At 43.0% G+C, this 18671-nt stretch overlaps 1 protein-coding gene across 7 annotated transcripts in view; it reads right to left on the minus strand.

The window, feature by feature from the left end:
• Window positions 1–18671, minus strand: part of KIF16B (kinesin family member 16B) — a 289874-nt gene that overhangs the window by 109482 nt on the left and 161721 nt on the right. The window lies entirely within an intron of this gene.

The raw sequence follows: 18671 nt of genomic DNA on the forward strand, positions 1-18671 counted from the left end.
GTGGGGGGCAGATGTGGAGGGTAACTGAGGCTGAGCCCCAGGCCCCAGCATGACTAGAAGGGAGTGACCTGACAATGGAGGTGAGCTGAAGGCAAGGTAGTCCCCCATATGGACATTCTCCATAAGTACATGAACAGGTGAGGGGAAAGAAAATTCTTAGGCCATGGGGAAGCCAGAATTTTCCCCACGTGAGTTTTAGGTTCTCATAGGTTTGACCCCATGGGTGTGCCACCTGTGAGGACACACAGGGTCCTGCATTCACCGTCTACTGCCGTCATCTTGAGACTCTTCCTATTTGAACGAGAAGCCCCATGTTTACACTATGCACTGAACCCTGCAAATTATGTAGCTGGGTTCTGATCAAGCATACATCATTTCTTAAAGAACTCCTGGCCCGTTGCCTGGGATGTACAGTGGTAGTCTGCAGTCCAGATTCTGGTAAGGGCCAGGTGGAAAGCAGCTAGAAAAGACCAGAACTCCATGCAAGATGGCTCACTTGTCCCTGATCCTTCACAAGGGATTAGGTTTCAACAACAGTTCTGGTAACAGTAAGACCAGAATGGCTGACCTTCTTACCACCCTACCACTCTCAGGAACTTCCAGCCAGTTTCAAACCACCTCACTACAAAGGAACAAACTCCCAAAGAGATAGGGGTGGATCTTAAAGACTGAAGAGGAAGTTTGGATTCGGGTGCTGGAGTTGATGCAGGTTTTATCCAATAATCTTCCTGAGCAGAAACCAGAGACTACCCCAAGGAAGGCACAGGGAAATGCATGAAATAACCTGGCCATTCATCCAGACCCTGTCTCTTCATGGAAAGGCTCTGAGGTCTTTCCTACGTGCATCATTAGAGACTTTTATAAGGAAGCTAAAAGTAGGGGTGCCTGGGTGGCTCAGTCAGTCGAGTGTCCGACTTCAGTTCAGGTCATGATCTCACGGTTCCTGGGTTCCAGCCCACATCAGGCCCACAATTGGGTTCTCTGCTGTCAGCATACAGCCCACTTCAAATCCTCTGTTCCCTTCTCTCTGCTCCTCCTCCACTCACAGGCGCAGGTGCTCCAGCACACGCTCTCACTCTCTCTCAAAAATAAATAAATAAATAAAAAGAAAGCTAAGAATCGTTGCTTTGTAGAGACAGTAGAATTGCTACGCCACTCCTCCCCATTTCCCTTTTTTCCTCCTAAATCATTGTATAGCCTGTAATACAGTGACTTACATACAACTGCAATTCAAGGTGTATATATCAAAATAAGGGTCTCACAATGCAATTTAATCTAGGAGGTTGTGAAATTAAACCCCTTTTAGTTAGAAGTCAGAGTTTATAACACAAATATCCCTAGTACTCTGGGAATGGTTTTCTAATAAACTTTCAAATCCCTAGTCTAGAAAGTACTCAGAAAAGACTTTCAGGAGCCAGTCTTAAGCCTTTTGTATTGCAAATGGAAAGTGCCCAAAGAAACAAAGATTGTTTTTGAAAAAAAAAAAAAGTAAAATTCGATACTAAAAGCATTTTAAGTGAGTTTTCTCCCCAGCCTATTTCTCATAACAGTGGTAAAACTCGCTCCAATAAACTCAGCCAGAACCAGATGTTAAACCCAGGAGACCTACCTGATCGAGCTGCAAGATCACATGTGGTTACGACTGCATGGAGACTCAAGAGATTGTTCATTCAACTTGGCACACACCCTACACTCTGCTCCCCCCACTATTTTATAGGCCAAGAGACTGAGGCCCAGAGAGTAGTAGAGGGAGGTCCAAGGTGACCTCTTCTTTAGAGGAGCCAAGAGTAAAGCTCACCTCCTCCTACGCCTCCTCCATTCTCACTTTGACACTGCAATTCGACCTTACCTCCTCAATTGAACTAGGGTAACTTTTACCTCAGAAACAGCCTCCCAGAAGTTGACAATGGTTTATCATTCCAAAATGCACCTCTCTCTGTTGGACCCAGAATAGTGTACCTCAGGTGATTTTCCTGCCACCTGATTCAGCCATGAATGCCACATCACCAATAAATGTGAATCAACACCTAACATGTACAAGGGCAATGCTGAATAGATAAAGTGCCTTTGCATCTTAAGAGTAGATTATAAGTGAAATAAAATGTGCATGCATATCAATCACAGCACATGATGAACCCGAGAAAGTTCCATTTTTAACAGGAGATGGGTTGGAGGGAGAGCATTTATAGCTGCAGGGACGAGAGGATGCCTAGCAGAGGAACTGCTGTCAAGTTGGGCCTTGACAGATGGACAGAATAACAACGGGCGTAGTGTGGTGAGTGGGGGGAAATCTAGTTGAAGAAAAACAGGAGAAGAAAGACAAAAGATGCAAGCAAAGGAAGCAGTAAAGGGCACACCTGGCTATTGCTCAGAACAAATAAAGGAGTGATGAGAAGAAATAAAACCCAAAAGGTAGACCGTGGACAGAATGTCAAAAGTTAAGCTGACACTCTGGGGAGCACCTCCGTGGGCAACCTTTCCTCCCACCCCTGTGTAGTCCTCTACCCAAGACACTGGGTACAAAAAACAGGAACCAGTAGTTCACACAGCCAATAATTCATCTGTTCAGTATGGCGTCCATGTGCCAGGGCACTGGCACTATGGGTTCAGCAAAGGGAACTAAGTCCCTGCCATTATAAACCCTCCATTCTAGTGAGTAGGACAGCTAACTAACAATGAGTATGTTATGCAATAAGGGTTATGAAAAAAAAAATGAAGACCAGAGAGAGGGTACAAAGAGAAGGTGACATTTAGGAGAGAGCTAAGTGGAAGAAGTAACCATGAGGATGTATCTGGTGCCAACACGAGTGGGAAGCCAGGCCAATGACCAGGAGACAACGTGTGTGGCATGCTGGGAGCACAGCAAGACCAGCATGGCAAGAGCATATGGAACCGGGAGATAGTGATGGTATGAGAGCAACTGTGGCCCAAGAGGGAGCCAGAGCCAAAACCACCAAAACCACACAGAGCCTTACAGATCAGAGGGCAGACAGAGCCCTGTCCACCAGGGTTCCTTAAGGAAAGAGACCCGCCTTAATTGACTGTGTATCCTGAGGGCCTTCTGTGAGGCAAACAGTAGGCATTCAACCAATGGCTGCTATGAGTAGTGCTTTGAAGTCAGGTACAAGAGGCTCAGAGCCAGACCCCAATGACATAGCCATAGAATCCCTGGACGAGGAATACTGACGGTGTCACCCAATGCAGAGCTCCCTTTGCCATAAGAAGTAACAACTTTTGGTGCTTTCCACCCTTCTCAAGATGAAAGTTCACTAACTGTAGCAAATGTACAAAATACAAGTAAGTAAAACACTTACTGATACAATCCCCATGATCCATCCCGGCCTACAGCCTTTAGCCTCCACAGCCACACATAATACACACAAGAGGAGAGCCAACAACAGAGTTCATTTTGTAACCTTTTCCTCTTAATGAATACTTCCGACAAGTCCCCAGATCATTAACGATTACTGTCTAACATAGTTTAATATCATGCAATTCGATAATACAGATGCACCATGATTAATGTAAGCAATTACATGCTGGAGAGGTACATGATAGTGGACACAGAAAATGGTGTGGTGCCATCTACACCACGTCGTCCAAGAAGGGGTTCGTTTCAGAAAAGCTGTGCCTGTTTCTGAGCAGAGGGAAGAGAGAGAGAGCACAGAGGGAAGTTTGAAGATGTGAGAAAGACTTAAAATGCACCACAGCTCCTCTCCCTTCACTGAAGTGAAGGGCTTTAGTGTTACAGATCTGCGTTACACATTTGTACTTCTTTGATATCACCCACTGAAAGACAAAATGCTACCACACCGAACAAGCAACGCTTGCACTGCGTGCCTGTCTCGGGCTGGGGGTGAGCAGTAGTCCTGGGAACACCTGCCGTACCTCCACCGGCCTGTGTGCCCACTCCCTGCTCTCTACTGTCATGCCTTTTATGGTCTGGGTCATCAACCATTCCTTTCCTTATTTCTCTCTCTGACACCTCTCTTCATTCCTCCCCTTGTTGCTTTAATGTAAGCAGTAGCTGCCATCAAATACAGAATTCAAGGAAGTGTGGATGTAGCTGACAAAAGAAAAAAAAAAAGTGGGAAAGATTTACATAAGTGGATTAATTGCAACAATTTATGGGGGGGGGAGGAGTTCCAAAAGTCCTCTATGATTAAGCAAGAATTACAATTATGATATAAACAGAATGAAGACTTGTCTTCAATGGCATGAGGAAAAGTTCACAATAAAATGTTAAAAGAAAAAGCAGGATATAGAACTGTATATCTAGTTTGATCTCAATTTGTTTTTTTTAAGTAATCATTATAATGCATAATTACAATATCTGATGTACAATTAAAACACATATACTATAAATCTAAGTAAATATTACAAACATAAACCAATCATTATTTTTTGGTGGGAGGATTGTGAATGCTTGTGATTACCTTATTCATTTCTGAATGTTTTCCTTTTTTCTAACAAGCATTTCCATTTATAATGAGACAAACTACCTGTTTCAAATTTTTTTCTTAATCTACCATGATTATAGCAACCATTTTACTTCCTTTTTGCTTCTATGAATCTCTGGTTCATTTCCATTTTATCCAACAACAATGATGATTAACCTGACTAGATCATAAGGTATGGGAACTAAACACGTAATGTCAACTGATGTGGGCGCAGCTTCTCAAGGTTAGAATTATGGTCTGTGATAGAAGAAGGGGATGAAACTGCCTTGTCAGGGCACAACAATTCACACACACATTCTATCAACAATTATTTCTCAAACACCTACTTGGAGCAGGGACACAGTATCAAGAAAATCAGACCCTTTCACTTACTACTAAATATATAGACCAAGAGTAGACAGTTGACCAAAAGACACAATTACCAACTATTTCAAATGCTACCAAGGAAAGACAGAGGATGCTTTCAGTGAATAGCTAAGGAGATGAAATTCAAATGGGAGGTTGGCAGGGCCTTTTTGAAGAAGCAACATTTAAACTGGGATCTTAGATAAGAGACTCTTGGATACTGAGAACAAACTGAGGGTTGACGGGGTGGGGGAGAGGGGAAAGTGGGTGATGGGCGGGGAGGAGGGCACTTGCTGGGATGAACACTGGGTGTTGTATAGAAACCAATTTGACAATAAATTATATTTTAAAATAATAATAAAAAATTAAAAATAAATAAAAAATAAAATAAATTGGGATCTTAGACACTATGTAGGATTCGGCCACACGAGGAACTGGTGGACACATGGATGAGTGCTCCAGAAGGAAACAGCATGTGCCAAAAGACCCAGAAGCAAGAATGGATATGTACAACTGGAACCCTTGACTGAACCAGCAAGAAGCTCTCATCAAATGAGTTAACAAATTATGGAGAGCTCGTGGCATGTATTCAAGTGAATACAACATGGATTTTCAAAGGCAAATCATGCTGCCATGTAGGACTAAGGAAATCTGCTATCTTCCATCCTTGCCCACAACTACCATTCACCATTTCACCAGGAAAAGTCTCATTTCCCCAGCTGACCTTTACAGTTCAGCTTTCAACTGTGCAATTAACAAATGAAGGAAGAGGAAATGCAGCCTGCTACTCAGACAATGCAAATCTAAGGTAACTGAATAAAGACAGATTGTTCTTTGAATTTACAGCTCATCTTTCTGCCTACTTTGAAAACAGAAAACACAGGAAACTCATCGCTTAAAGTGGTTCACAGTGGAATACCATTCAAGGACAAAAAAACAAAACAAAAAAACCCCAAAAGTCAGTAATTAACACTAATCTCCATTAGTGGAAGGAAGAAGCCCACTTTCATCACATGGTCCCCAAGACTGTATCTTAACAAGCTATTTAAGGCACTCTAGAGCAACTGTAAAGTTAGTAAATGGTCCATAAAAGAGCAAGACAAATGAGACCAAAAACTGGAGAAGAAATCAGCCTTGCAGCGAAGCAAACTTTTGAGAAATGGCAAGGCCTGATAAAATAAACCAGCGGAGACAAACACAGTAAATAAACATCAACTAAAATGCAGGCTAACTACCAAATCAGCAGCAACATAAATATTGCCAACTACATGCATAAAACTTCCATGCTCAAGGTCAGCAAGAAAAAAAAAAAAAAAGATAAAAGAATTGAGAATTGATAAAGTACCGGAAAGTAGAGAGAAGAGAGTAAGGTGGAGCTAGCAGGGCACTGTATTCACAGGCGATGTGACCTTCTCTCTCAGGAGATATAGTGGAGACCCTGGTCTCACCTGAAGATGCAAATCTCATCAAGAGTATATCCAGCCATTACCAGATTCTGTTTCGGAAGCCCCTTCCACACTGGTATGAATTAAGGGGGGAAAGTGAATTCACTTTGCTCACATTGATCAGATGTCTGTTAAGTTTCAGGTACGATGCTGGGCACTGAGTGAGCAACACATTAGATTCTGTGACTGTTTTCTGGAAGCTTACAGTGATCTACAGTGAGGCTAAGGGTCAGTACAACAGGATGTAACCATATTATTGAAGTCTCCATACTTTCTCTCTAATGTGATGTATTTATTTTTTCAGCTGAAGGCAGGAAATGGGGAGGGAGGACATAAGGAAGAAATAGGAAAGGGGCTGCAGATGGGAAAGAAAATGAAACTACAACTGACCCTTGAACAATGCAGTCAAAAATCACACAGTTGAAAGTCCACATATAACTTTTCACTCCCCCAAAACTTAACTAATAGTCTACTGTTGACCAGAGGTCTTATTGGTATCATAAATGCAACTAACACATATTTTGAATCTTATATGTGTTATGTACAGTATTCTTATAATAAGCTAGAGAAAATATTAAGATCATAAGGAAGAAGAAATACATTCACAGTAGTGTACTGTATTTATTAAAAAAATTTACATGGGGAACCTGGGTGGTTCAGTTGGTTAAGCATCCAACTTCAGCTCAGGTCACGATCTCACAGCTCATGAGTTGGAGCCCTGCGTCGGGCTCTGTGCTGATGGCTCGGAGCCTGGAGCCTGCTTCAGATTCTGTGTCTCCCTCTCTCTCTGCCCCTCCCCCATTCACACTCTCTCTCTTTATCTCTCGTAAATAAATAAAAATTAAAATAAATTTTTTAAGAGGAAAAAAATAAAAAATCTGCATACAAATGGATGTGTGCTGTTTGAAGAACAACCCATATTGTTTAAGGATCAACTGTACTTTTTTTCCATACGATTGTTGTCAGCCAGTGAGACGTCCTCACTGCCATCTTGGTGCCTCCGGCTTTTTGATACAAATCCCAGAATTCTTCATTCAGAATCTACTTCCTTCCAGCTTTACGTTCTAATTTGTCATCCCTACTTTTGACTTGAAAGGGCCAGGAAGGCTGGAGCTAAGTACATATAGCATTCTACTACAGCATGAAGCTCCACACAGGACAAACTAGGTCCTTGATGAATCCTTGGTGATGATTAGGATGCCCAGGACATGCTTCCAGAGAGAGCCACCGTTAGCAGGATTCCCCAGAATCTAGTTCCTATGAAGACAGCTTACAGCTACACTCAAGAAGGTGTATTCATATTGGTATTCTATACTTCAAGAGGATCTCTTTCTAGTTTGTATGCAATTGGAAACTCTCCTACAGTACTGGTAGAAAATGGTGGTGATGTGTGCAACCATTCTATAGAGCAATTTGTCAACACTTATCAAGGGCCTTAAAACTATTTACATTTCCAGGGGCACCCGGGTGGCTCAGCCAGTTGAGCGTCCAACTCTTGAATTCAGCTCAGGTCATGATCCCAGAGTCGTGGGATCGAGCCACACATCAGGCTCTGTGCAAAGCATGGAACCTGCCTGAGATTCTCTCTCTCTCCCTCTGCCCTTCTCCCCAACACTCTCTCCCTCTTTCTCTAAAATAAAAAATAAACAATAAAAAATGAAATGAAATGAAATGAAATGAAATGAAATGAAATGAAATGAAATAAAAGTAAGAAACCAATAAACAAACAAACAAAAAAAACTATTTACATTTCTGGCCTACTAATTCCATCTCTACTTTTTTTCCCCCTGTGGAAGTAATCATGGAGAAACAAAAAGATTTAGCTGCTACATATATGTTCACCCCAATTGCTTGTGATAACTTAACACTAGACAAAATGCCTACCAACAGACAAGAAGTAAGGCACAGAATACCCAAGGAATGCAATATCACGTGGTCATTAAAATAATGTAGGAAAATATTTATGAAAAGAAAAGGTGAATAAGTGCAAAAACTCTTCATGAACCCGTCCTGGTTAAAGAACACATATAAATAATATATAAGTGCGTGTGTATAAAAGAGTATCCACATACATACACACACAAAGACAGAAATGGCTACACAGTGGAACAGCCAGGGGTAGAGACGAATATGCAGCGGCATGTTGACTATGCAGTAAGTTCTTTTTTGCTTGTTTATAATTTCTCAGTTTTCCATAATGAACATGTTAAAACGTTAGACTGAAAATAATTTTCACTCGTCTGTCTTCATTCCTTGATTGCTGATGACTTCAGACCATCCCCACTTAGGAGCCTTCCCAGCTACCGAGGTCTGCGGCGGCCCTGATGCCAGCCAAACCCCAGCTCGCGATGCCACACTCCATGAAGCTCCTTGGATGGCTTACCAAATACATGTCTGATTTTTGATTTGGATATTTTTTGGTCCGAATGGATTTGAAAGCCAGATGTTTCTCGTCTTCAGAATTCAATTATTCAAATATACCCATGTAAATCAACTCACCACTGGTTATTGCTTAAAGGATGCTAATGCACAAGTGAAAATCTCTTTATTTTCGAGACTGAAATGAATTTGGAATGTATATAATTTTGCTTAGAGCACTTTTGAGAAGCTGTGAAAGCTTCCACATCCTGCCAAATTAGCTGTCTGTTTGCAGTCTCAGAGCAAGACAGAGGATGCCTAAGCAGTGGGCTTGGTTTCTTCATAAAGACTGTGCCGGTTACGGAGGAATCTTTCCCCCGCAGCGAAATTACTTCCTGGCAAAGACCCTCGCTGGGCACTACTCCAAAGTGGAACTAACTCCCAAAGGAAGTCACCGGGCTGCTTTGCCTCATCCAAAATTTCTCTGGCTCCAAGTACCACGCATGTGTGTATACAAATCTTAGTTTCCAGGGAGCTTGAGATGTAGGCCAGGAGTAAATTCCAAAACTCTGCTAGAAATGATATACCCAACTTTATGTGCCCAATTTGACTGATTAAACGTTCTTGGGGAGTAAAGACTTCACTTTCAAAAACTCCAAATCTTACTATGATTTAGAGCATGAGGTTTTTTTTAGACATGGGTGATGTGGAGAATCAGTAGGTTACCTGCTGAGCAAAGGAAAAAGAACTGGTTGCTTTGTTGCTTTAGAGAGATAAGTTGGATCTCAACTGCATACGATAATTTGTAAACTGGACATACTTCTTTCAGAGAGCTTTGCTGTAGGAGGAACTGAGTATTCAGCAGTAATTTTCAGTCTACTGCAAAAAAACAAAACCAAAAACTCAGGTCTCTACGATACCAAAGAAACCAAGAGATATGGTCACTTGTAACAGTTAAGAAAGCCACAAAAAAGTATGCCTGCACGAGTGAAAAACTCAAAAGGCAGGGGCCAGCTAAAAAGTGGAGATACTAAAAAGGGCACAGGACCCATCTGAAGCACGAGGCATCTGAAGACCTATGAACAGACACATCCTTTGTGCTGGGAGCACATCTGCGGGCCAAAACCTACCGCTCAATGAACATTTGTTAAGAGCCCACTATGTGGGAGCTTCTGGAGATTAAAAATGAGTAAGGAATGGTCTCTATCCACAAGAAGCCTAGTGGGAAAGCAGACATAAACATCAATTAAATGAATTTGGAAAAGGCTCTGCTAAAAATATGCACAAAATGCCTGCAAGAGAATAAAGAGAAAGCATTTAGCTCAAATCGGAGACGCACAGACTGCTTCTTGAGGAGACAATTCTGACACTCGGGCTTGAAAGATGAAGAGGACTGGCCAAGACAAAGAGTGGGACGGTTTTATGGATAGGTTTTATAGAGAGGCCTGACCTGGAGAGAGCTGTGAAAGATCTGTTTTGTCCACTTAAACCAAGGCATAAAGTTGGAGGTAGAAAGTGACAGAAGACAATGTTGGAGAACAGAATCATGAATGATTGTGCTGGAGCTTGGAAGTCACCACATGGGCACCGAGGGGCCAAATCAAATGCTGGGAAGAAGAGGGGTCTTAGAGAAAGAAGTCACCACAAAGGGCTAAGGAGGTGTGACTTAAGGTTGGGACAGTCAATGAGTCTCTCCTGTGCCACTGCAAAGAGGAAGTCAGGAATCACCTTCAGGGCCATGACAGTCACCTTAATGACATTTGCCAGTCCTCAGGTATTAATCACACTAGCCATTTACTTTATTTTTTTTTTAACTGAGGTATAATTGATATATATTAGTTTCAGGTGAACACAGCGATTCTATATTTGTATATGTTGCAAAATGATCACCATGATAAGTCTAGTTACCATCCATCACCATAGATAGTTACAAAAATTTTCTTCTTATGATGAGAACCTTAAAGATTTACTCTCTTAGAAACTTTCAAATGTGCCATATAATAACATTAACTATAGTCACCATGCTGTACATTACTACACATTATATTACTTATTTACTTACTGGGAGTATGTATTTTTTTACCACCTGCATCCACTTGCCCTCCTCCCCTCGGGCAACCACCAATCTGTTCTCGGTATCTATGAGCTTAGTTCTTTTGTTTTGGCCGATCCGTTTCTTTAGATTCTACACATAAGTGAAATCATATATATTTGTCTTTCTCTTTCTGACTTATTTCACTTAGCATAATGCCCTCAAGGTCCATCCATGTTGTCACAAAAGCAGGATTTCCTTCTCTTTTTTTATGGCTGAGTAGTATATCTAGAGAAGAGATGAGGCAAATATGAGGTAGGGGATACCAACCTCTACACTAATCACCAGGGCTTGGCCACCTCCTGATCAGAGAGTTCTGTGACAAGGATCCCCTTCAATGAGATGCAGCATATTGAGGGGCGGGGTCTGGGCTCAACTGCACAGCTTTCCTTAATTTAAAGACATCCCAGGAATCCTAGCCTGGCAAGTGCAAGGACAATGCTACTGGTGTCCTGATTTCTGACAGGCTTTACGAGGGTCTTCCTTGTGCAATGAGTTATGCTCCAAGGTGACTGAGCCCCTATCTGTCTTACTCACCCCAGCCCCAGTACAGGGCTGGACAAAGGACTGCCCTAAAACAGGAGCCAAAGGGATGAGGGGAAAGTGGTAGATGTTGTGAACATCTATCTTACTCAACAGGGGAAACCTCCTTCATCCTGTTGTTTGGTCAAGCCACAGAGACTCCAGCTTTGTCCAGGGGTATGCAGCGGCTGACAGAGTACTCAAATGCACAGTCACTTATGGGAGAAAGTTCAAGGCCTGGGGCTCAGTTTTTCAAGGTTGTACTCATTATCCTCCTGCCTCTTGACAACCTGCTCTTCCTTCCCTTGTATCTGTATTTCAGCCAGGTAGCATGCCACCCCCAACCAATTATTTAAGCCAGAAAACAGAAGTCAACATCTTTACTTCCCACATCCAATTAATCATCCAGGCTTCATGACTTCCTGCCCCAAATGGCTGTGGAGCCCACCCCTTCTTCTAGGTTCCTTTGACCACTGTCTCAGTTCAAGCCCTCACCTCTGCGTCCTTCCCGTAGCTTCCTTGGTGCCTCTGTTACTCAGCTGCCAGAATGAATCTGTCAATGCAAAGATGATCACATCTCTCCTTGGCTAGAAAAACTTCTTGGATTCCTACCATCAATTAGTTTTTAAGGTACCCAATCTCAATGGGCTGGTTAAACTGAACGTGGCAGTGCTTGAGAGAGGTCATCAGGAAATCAATCTATGTTAGATTTATGTTCATCATTTGTTTACTGTATTTATTGGGGCAACTGAATTTTGAGATCTTCTTTCTTTCTATATTTCCAGACATCACTTTCCGGATAAAACATTCTTGAGAAAATGGAAGAGAAAAAAAACTTTTTTAACAAAATACAAAGGAACATCACCCCCCATACCCATAGGATGGCTATTATTTAAAAAAAAAAAAAAGAAGGGCACCTAGATGGCTTAGTCAGTTAAGCGTCCGACTCTTGGTTTCGCTTCAGGTCATGATCTCACCACTCATGGGATGGAGCCCACACTGTTCGTGCCCTGCTTGTGCCCTCTCTCTCTCTCTCAAAATAAATAAAAAAAACTTTAAAAAGTAAAAAGAAAAAAAATTTTAACGAGAAAAGAAAAAAACAGAACAGAAAACAAGTGTTGGCGAGGATGTGGAGAATTTGGAACCCTTGTGCACCGTTGGTGGGAATGTAAAATGGTACAGATGCTGTGGAAAATGGGATGGCAGTTTCTCAAAAAACTAAAAACAGAATTACCACATCCCCAACAATTCCACTTCTGGGTATATACCCAAAAGAACTGAAAGCAGGGCCTGAAACAGATATTTGTATACCCGTGTTCATATCAGCATTATTCACAACAGCCAAAAGGTAGGAGCAACCCAAGTGTCCCTCAACAAGTGAGTGGATAAACAAGATGTGGTACATACGTCCAATGTTATGTTATTCAGCCTTAAAAAGGAAGGAGGAAGTTCTGACACGTGCTACAACAGGGATGAACTTAGAAGACATTATGCTAAGTGAAATACGCTAGTCTCAAAAAGCCAAATAATGCAGGAGTCTACTTACGTGAGGTACCCCAAGTAGTCAAACTTCCGAAACAGAAACTACAATGGTGATCGCCAGGGTTTGGGAGAAGGAGGGAATGGGCAGTTACTGTCTAACGGGCACAGAGTTTCAGTTTTATAAAATGGAGAGTTCTGGAGATGAGCTGCACAATAATGTGAATGCACTGAACTGTACACTTAAAAGTGGTTAAGGCAGTAAATTTTATGTTAAGTATGCTATCACAATTTAAAACAGTGAAGAAATGAGCTACCAAATGCTGATGAATATACAGAAAATTGTTCTCTGTTGCATTTGGGGCCATATATTTTAATCATGGTCATAACTTCGGGACGTGCTAATCGAATTTATAAAAACATTACACATACACGGGTACCGTGGATGTGCCTAGAGAACCCGAGCTGCCATCCCTCTCCTACTTCTAATCCACCTGCCCGAACCCCAGTGCATCTCCGGGAGGAAAAGCTCTGTCTGCTCATCCATACTTGGCTTTCAGAATGCTCCCGAGCCAGGCCTGAACCTGCGGACTCCTCTTAGCACACCCTTCTGCTCAGCAGGACTCTCTCTTCCCAGCACTCCTCTGCTCGGCCCACAAAACTGCCCACTCCCAGAATCTCTTCTCTCCAGCCTGCCTCTCCTACTTGCAAACATCTCAAGGCCCGGCACAGAATCCAGTTCATTTGTGAATCTTGGAGAGAATTCTCAAGAAGAACTGAGGGGAGTGACTTGGGATTTCTAAGGGGAGGGTGTCCAAGACCAAATCTTCACTTAATATCCTTCCTCACTTTGTCCCCCAAGCTGAGGCAGTACTCCAGACTCCCGACAGCTTCATATCCTCAACTACAGAGAAGAAAGCACTAGACCAGAGGCTTCAGACTGGTTTTCACTTAAGGCTCCTAATAACCCCCACTATCCCCTCCATACTACCCTTCTCCTGAGATGCTCTCTGGCTATTTATTCCAGGCGTGTGTCGCTATGGCACTGAGAGGGAGCTGAATGGGATGGAACGGGAAAATTTTATGACAGGGACAGCTGGGTTGAGGAAACAGTGTTCCTGGGAATTAGGCTTAAGACTCAGATTCCATGATGCCGGCTGGAGGCAATCGCAATGTCAAGAAGGATTCCTTCTGGAAGTCTCTGGTTTTCTAAGTTACCCAACATATTACAAGGCAAGGCTACCTGAGGAGGATCACTTCCCAGACCTCCCAGGGGCAACTCTCTGCCCTGAATCACATGCTGCCTGGCCTTCACTCAAAATGAGTTCACGGGCGTGTGCCTGTTCTCCTGGGCAGAAAGAACATTCATCTGACGCTTCTAGGTTCTCTACACAGAAGACTCTCAATAAATATGTGCTGATCTGTGCAAGCATCTCAGGGCTATTTTCCATCTTGAGAAACTAACATGCTCTTGTTCCAAGCAGCTCATTATCTAGCTATAAATAAATATTTAGTCAGGGTCCAGGTAGAAAACATATTTCTTCCAATGGTCTTCCAGTTTATCACGTGGTACTTACTTTAAGCCGAGGGTATTTACACCTGTAACATCAAAAAAAGTATAAACAGCATGGCGATACTTTAATCCCGCTTCATTTTGCCAAGTTGCTAGAGCAGACACCTCGTGACACCCATAAATCAGAGTAGGAAATTTTTCTCCAATTATGCTTTAATTCATGGGCAATCATTCTCTACAGCAGGTGGCAAGTTGAGGGGGGCTAGACGTGAGGGAGCATGAAGTCAGGCTGGCGAAGTATTGAGTAATTTTAATCTGAGCTTTTACAAATGAGTACCACAAGGGTGGCAGAGACAAAATGTGCCTGTTAACTGAAGCCAGGTGAACAGGATGCACAACGGCAGTATCAAATGCATCTAGAACCATCTCCTCAGCCAACTGCAATGTAATCTAACACAGATGCTGCTTCTCACTTGAATTCTCTGAGTGTCTTGGTCTAATTAATTTCATCACAAAACCATCTTCCCATTTTTTTGTTTGAGGATCCTGAACATGACCTTGAGATTATTCACATAACTTCAGTGTCATTTAGGAATTGACCCATGTGACAGAAACACATTCCTTTATATAGTATACCATTTTTCACTCTTTGGAATATCCATGCCCAGAGAAATTAGCAAAAAATCCTTTCCCAAGAGGATCTATGTATCCTACTAAAATTTCCCTCTTAATCTGTTTGCTAAACATTTACTATGCACGTTACGTGAATGACACTTCAACATACAGAAATTAGCCTGGGTGGCTCAGTCAGCTAAGCATCCCACTCTTGGTTTTGGTTCAGGTCATGATCTCATGGTTTCATGAGTTCGAACCCCAGGTTGGGTTCCGAGCATGAGGACTGCTTGGGATTCTTTCTCTCTCCCTTTCTTCCTACCCCTCCCCCACTTGCACTGTCTCTGTCTCTCAACATAAATAAACTTTAAAATATAATAAAATAAAATAAAATACAGAAATTACTACAAGTAATTTACTTGTAATTTACTACAAGTAAATTTACTACAAGTAAATTACTACAGTAATTACTACAATTACTGACCTCAAAACACTTCCAATCAAATAGGAGAGACACTCACCCGAGCCAAACTCTTGTGCAAAGGCCAGCTCACGCCAACTCTCCCTGCCTCCCCCATCTCAGGAACAGACGCTCCATCTGCCCAGCTATTTACATCTGAAACCTGGGCATGACCCTTGATTCCACGGCACTCTATCTCTAGGGCTACCACCCAATTCTAAGCCACTCTCACTTCTACGTGGACAAAGGAAACAGCTTTCTAAACGGTTTCTTGTTTCCGTGCTACTTTCTCCAAGAGACATACGTTCTAAGGTTAGTAGGAAGTACATCATCGGGCTGCTTTTCTTCTGAAAGCCCTGGAAGAGTTCCCTAGCCCTCTTAGAAAAGAGACAAACTCCTGCCAATGGCCTAAGAGGCCTTATACAGCTGGCCCCAGTCTATGCACCAGCCTCACCTCCGATGACTGAATTCCCTCTACTCTGAGCTCTTGCTGTTCCTCGGGTAGAAGCCATTGCACTTGTCCTCTTCCTGGAAGACTCTCCTCTCTCCCCCTTTCTGTCGTTCCAGAGTCTTGGATTCAATGTCACCTCCTCAGGAAGCCCTCCCTGATCACTCCATTGCTCAGGACATTTCATTCCCACTTTCTGCACCCATTTGTAAATCCCCTGTGCCTGCCTCTCTCCTCTAGCGAGCTGTAAACTGACCCTGTCAGGGTTGTGGGCAGCTGTGCCCCTGGGTAGAACTATGCTCCCCACAGGAGGCAGGCAGAAAAGGCTTGTTGTTTGATGAATGTCCATTACAAAGAGGACCAGAATGAGGATGACAGAATGTACAGTGAAGAAGGAGCACTTCCTTTCGACTGGGAGAGGAAAGATGGGAATAGCTTCCAGAGGAGAGACTGCATGCACTGTGTTTTAGAGGACAAGTAGGCGCATCCCAAAACGCATGCCAGAGCTCTGAAACTAGCAAAAGACAAGCCCAATAGTCATGGCTAGTTCAGGCAGGTCTGAGCAACAGAAGGGTCCCTGAAATGGCTAGAACCCAGAACACACGCAGGGATGTGCTACGAGGACGGCACTCATGGTGGAGAGCCTGAGTGACACAGTAAGGGGTTAGCATTCTATTGTTTGGGACCACGGAAAGTCACCGAAAAGTTTGGAGGGTGAAAAATTAGTACACTCTAACCTGAATTTTATAAATATTGAGAAAGATCGTTGTAATGTAAAAACCAGCAAACAACCTAAACTGGCATCACTTTTAAGAGGACTACATATTCACCTCTGCTTAGAGGAGAAAAAAAGAAGTCCTTGGATACCATGTGGCAATGCAAGGGAGAGGGGGGCTCACAGCTGGTGACCCTGTGTCTCCAAGAGGATGAGCTGACTGCACATCAGTCTGGGGCTTTTCAAAAGCACCGAACAGCCACGTAAGATTTCCAAATGGGTTCAAGGTAAAAGGCCCCAGGATCATGGATAAAGAAGCTGGTAACTGGATTCCAGGACTAGAGCTGGGTCCTGGACTGGGAGATGATTACGAGCAAGCACGGTACGCATTCCAGAACAGTTCAGTCAAACAATACTGAACAGATGGGCTCACAATACTTAAACTGAAATTAACCCTAAAGACTGGCATATTATATTAAACAAAGTGAGTATGGGGCGCCTGGGTGGCGCAGTCGGTTAAGCGTCCGACTTCAGCCAGGTCACGATCTCGCGGTCCGGGAGTTCGAGCCCCGCGTCAGGCTCTGGGCTGATGGCTCAGAGCCTGGAGCCTGTTTCCGATTCTGTGTCTCCCTCTCTCTCTGCTCCTCCCCCGTTCATGCTCTGTCTCTCTCTGTCCCAAAAATAAATAAACGTTGAAAAAAAAAAAATTTAAAAAAAAAAAAATAAAAAAAATAAACAAAGTGAGTATATGAATGACTTCATCCCAGCCACCACAAAAGGCAGTTGCTAACGCTACTTACTGCAAGGGACTGAAGACCTCTAACGGAACATGCCTTCCAAAGCAGCGATAACCCAGGCGCTCTGAGGGCTTTATCGATACAGATTATTTCAAGACAGATTTATTTGATGAGCACAACTCTCCTCAACAGCTATGTAATAAGATGGGAGAGCTGACCTGTAAGATGGGTAAAGACAAAGGCTGACAAATTAACTGTGGCTTGTACTTGCAGAAGTTCTGGAGAGTGGGAGAGGCCCAGGAGCCTGCAGCTATGATGTTGCACTAGGTGGTTGTTTTTTGTTTTGTTTTTTTCCTTTGGGTTTTCTGTTTGTTTGTTTGTTTGTTTGTTTGTTTGTTTGTTTTGGCTCCAGCCAGGTGTGGTGTGAAATCTGGTCTTCAGCTTGCCTATAAAGTGAGGAATCCCAGAAAAAAGATCAAAGGTCCCTCCCAGATTTAAACTCCCAAGGCAATGAAGAAATCCCTTGTAGGCATAACCTGCTTTTCACAAACCAGTGAAGGGACTTGCACCAGAAGAGGGATGCCTCCAGACTCAGTATCTGTGAGCACTGCCCAGGTGGGGTGGGGGCTCTAGCAGGGCACCGGCCCCAGGTCTGAAAAGGCCCCCAGCTGGAGATAAGCAGGGAATTACATGGTCACTGCATGGGCTGAGACCTTACGTGGGCCAGCAAATGGCTATAAATTCTCCACATGTCAAGCGGGGACAGTCACCCAGAGAATTAAGACAACGGGTATGAGATGCCGAATGCAGTGCCTGGCACGGAATGCAGCCACTCCTCGGTGCAGCACAGTTCTAAAAGACATCGTCGTCAGTTTTACATCACTTTTTCAGTTGTTAGATTTACCTCTGCTGATTTATAGGAAATTCCCTCTGTAGGAAAGATAAAACTGTGGGACCTCATAAAACAGGAAAGGACCCCAAAGTCCTTTTGTGCAGTTCCCTGTTCTTAGGCATTTTCATTGTCACCACCACATCACTACTGAAACTGTGAAGGACTTGAGCAACCCAGCCACAAAGTTCTTTGTGTCCCCAGGGGTCCCCCCCAAGGCTTGGATGTACTGAACACAATTTCCTGCACTCCTGGATGCCCTCAGAATCAAAATTGTCTGTTATTACAATAAATTTATAAAATGAGATGAAAGTGCCTAAACCAAGGGGATCACGCACTACATAATCAAAGAGCCAATTCTAAAATAATAGACAATTACGAAAACGATAACGAAGGCTGTAACAACCCTCACTAATGCTTCTTACGCTGTTAAGCAAAAAAAAAAAAAAAAAAAAAAAAAAAAAATCGGAACACACAATCTCATTTATGTTGTGATTACAATGAAGTAAAATTATGTACAGACAGAGCAAGGGCTGAAAAGCGACTTGGGAAATGACTATGGCTGATTTGCTAAGGAGGAGCAATTGCAGAAATTT

The sequence above is a fragment of the Lynx rufus genome, unplaced genomic scaffold (assembly GCF_022079265.1).
Source record: "Lynx rufus isolate CCGP_SWC_20201006 ecotype Redwood Valley unplaced genomic scaffold, mLynRuf1.p SCAF_8, whole genome shotgun sequence".
Classification (NCBI taxonomy): Eukaryota; Metazoa; Chordata; class Mammalia; order Carnivora; family Felidae; genus Lynx; species Lynx rufus.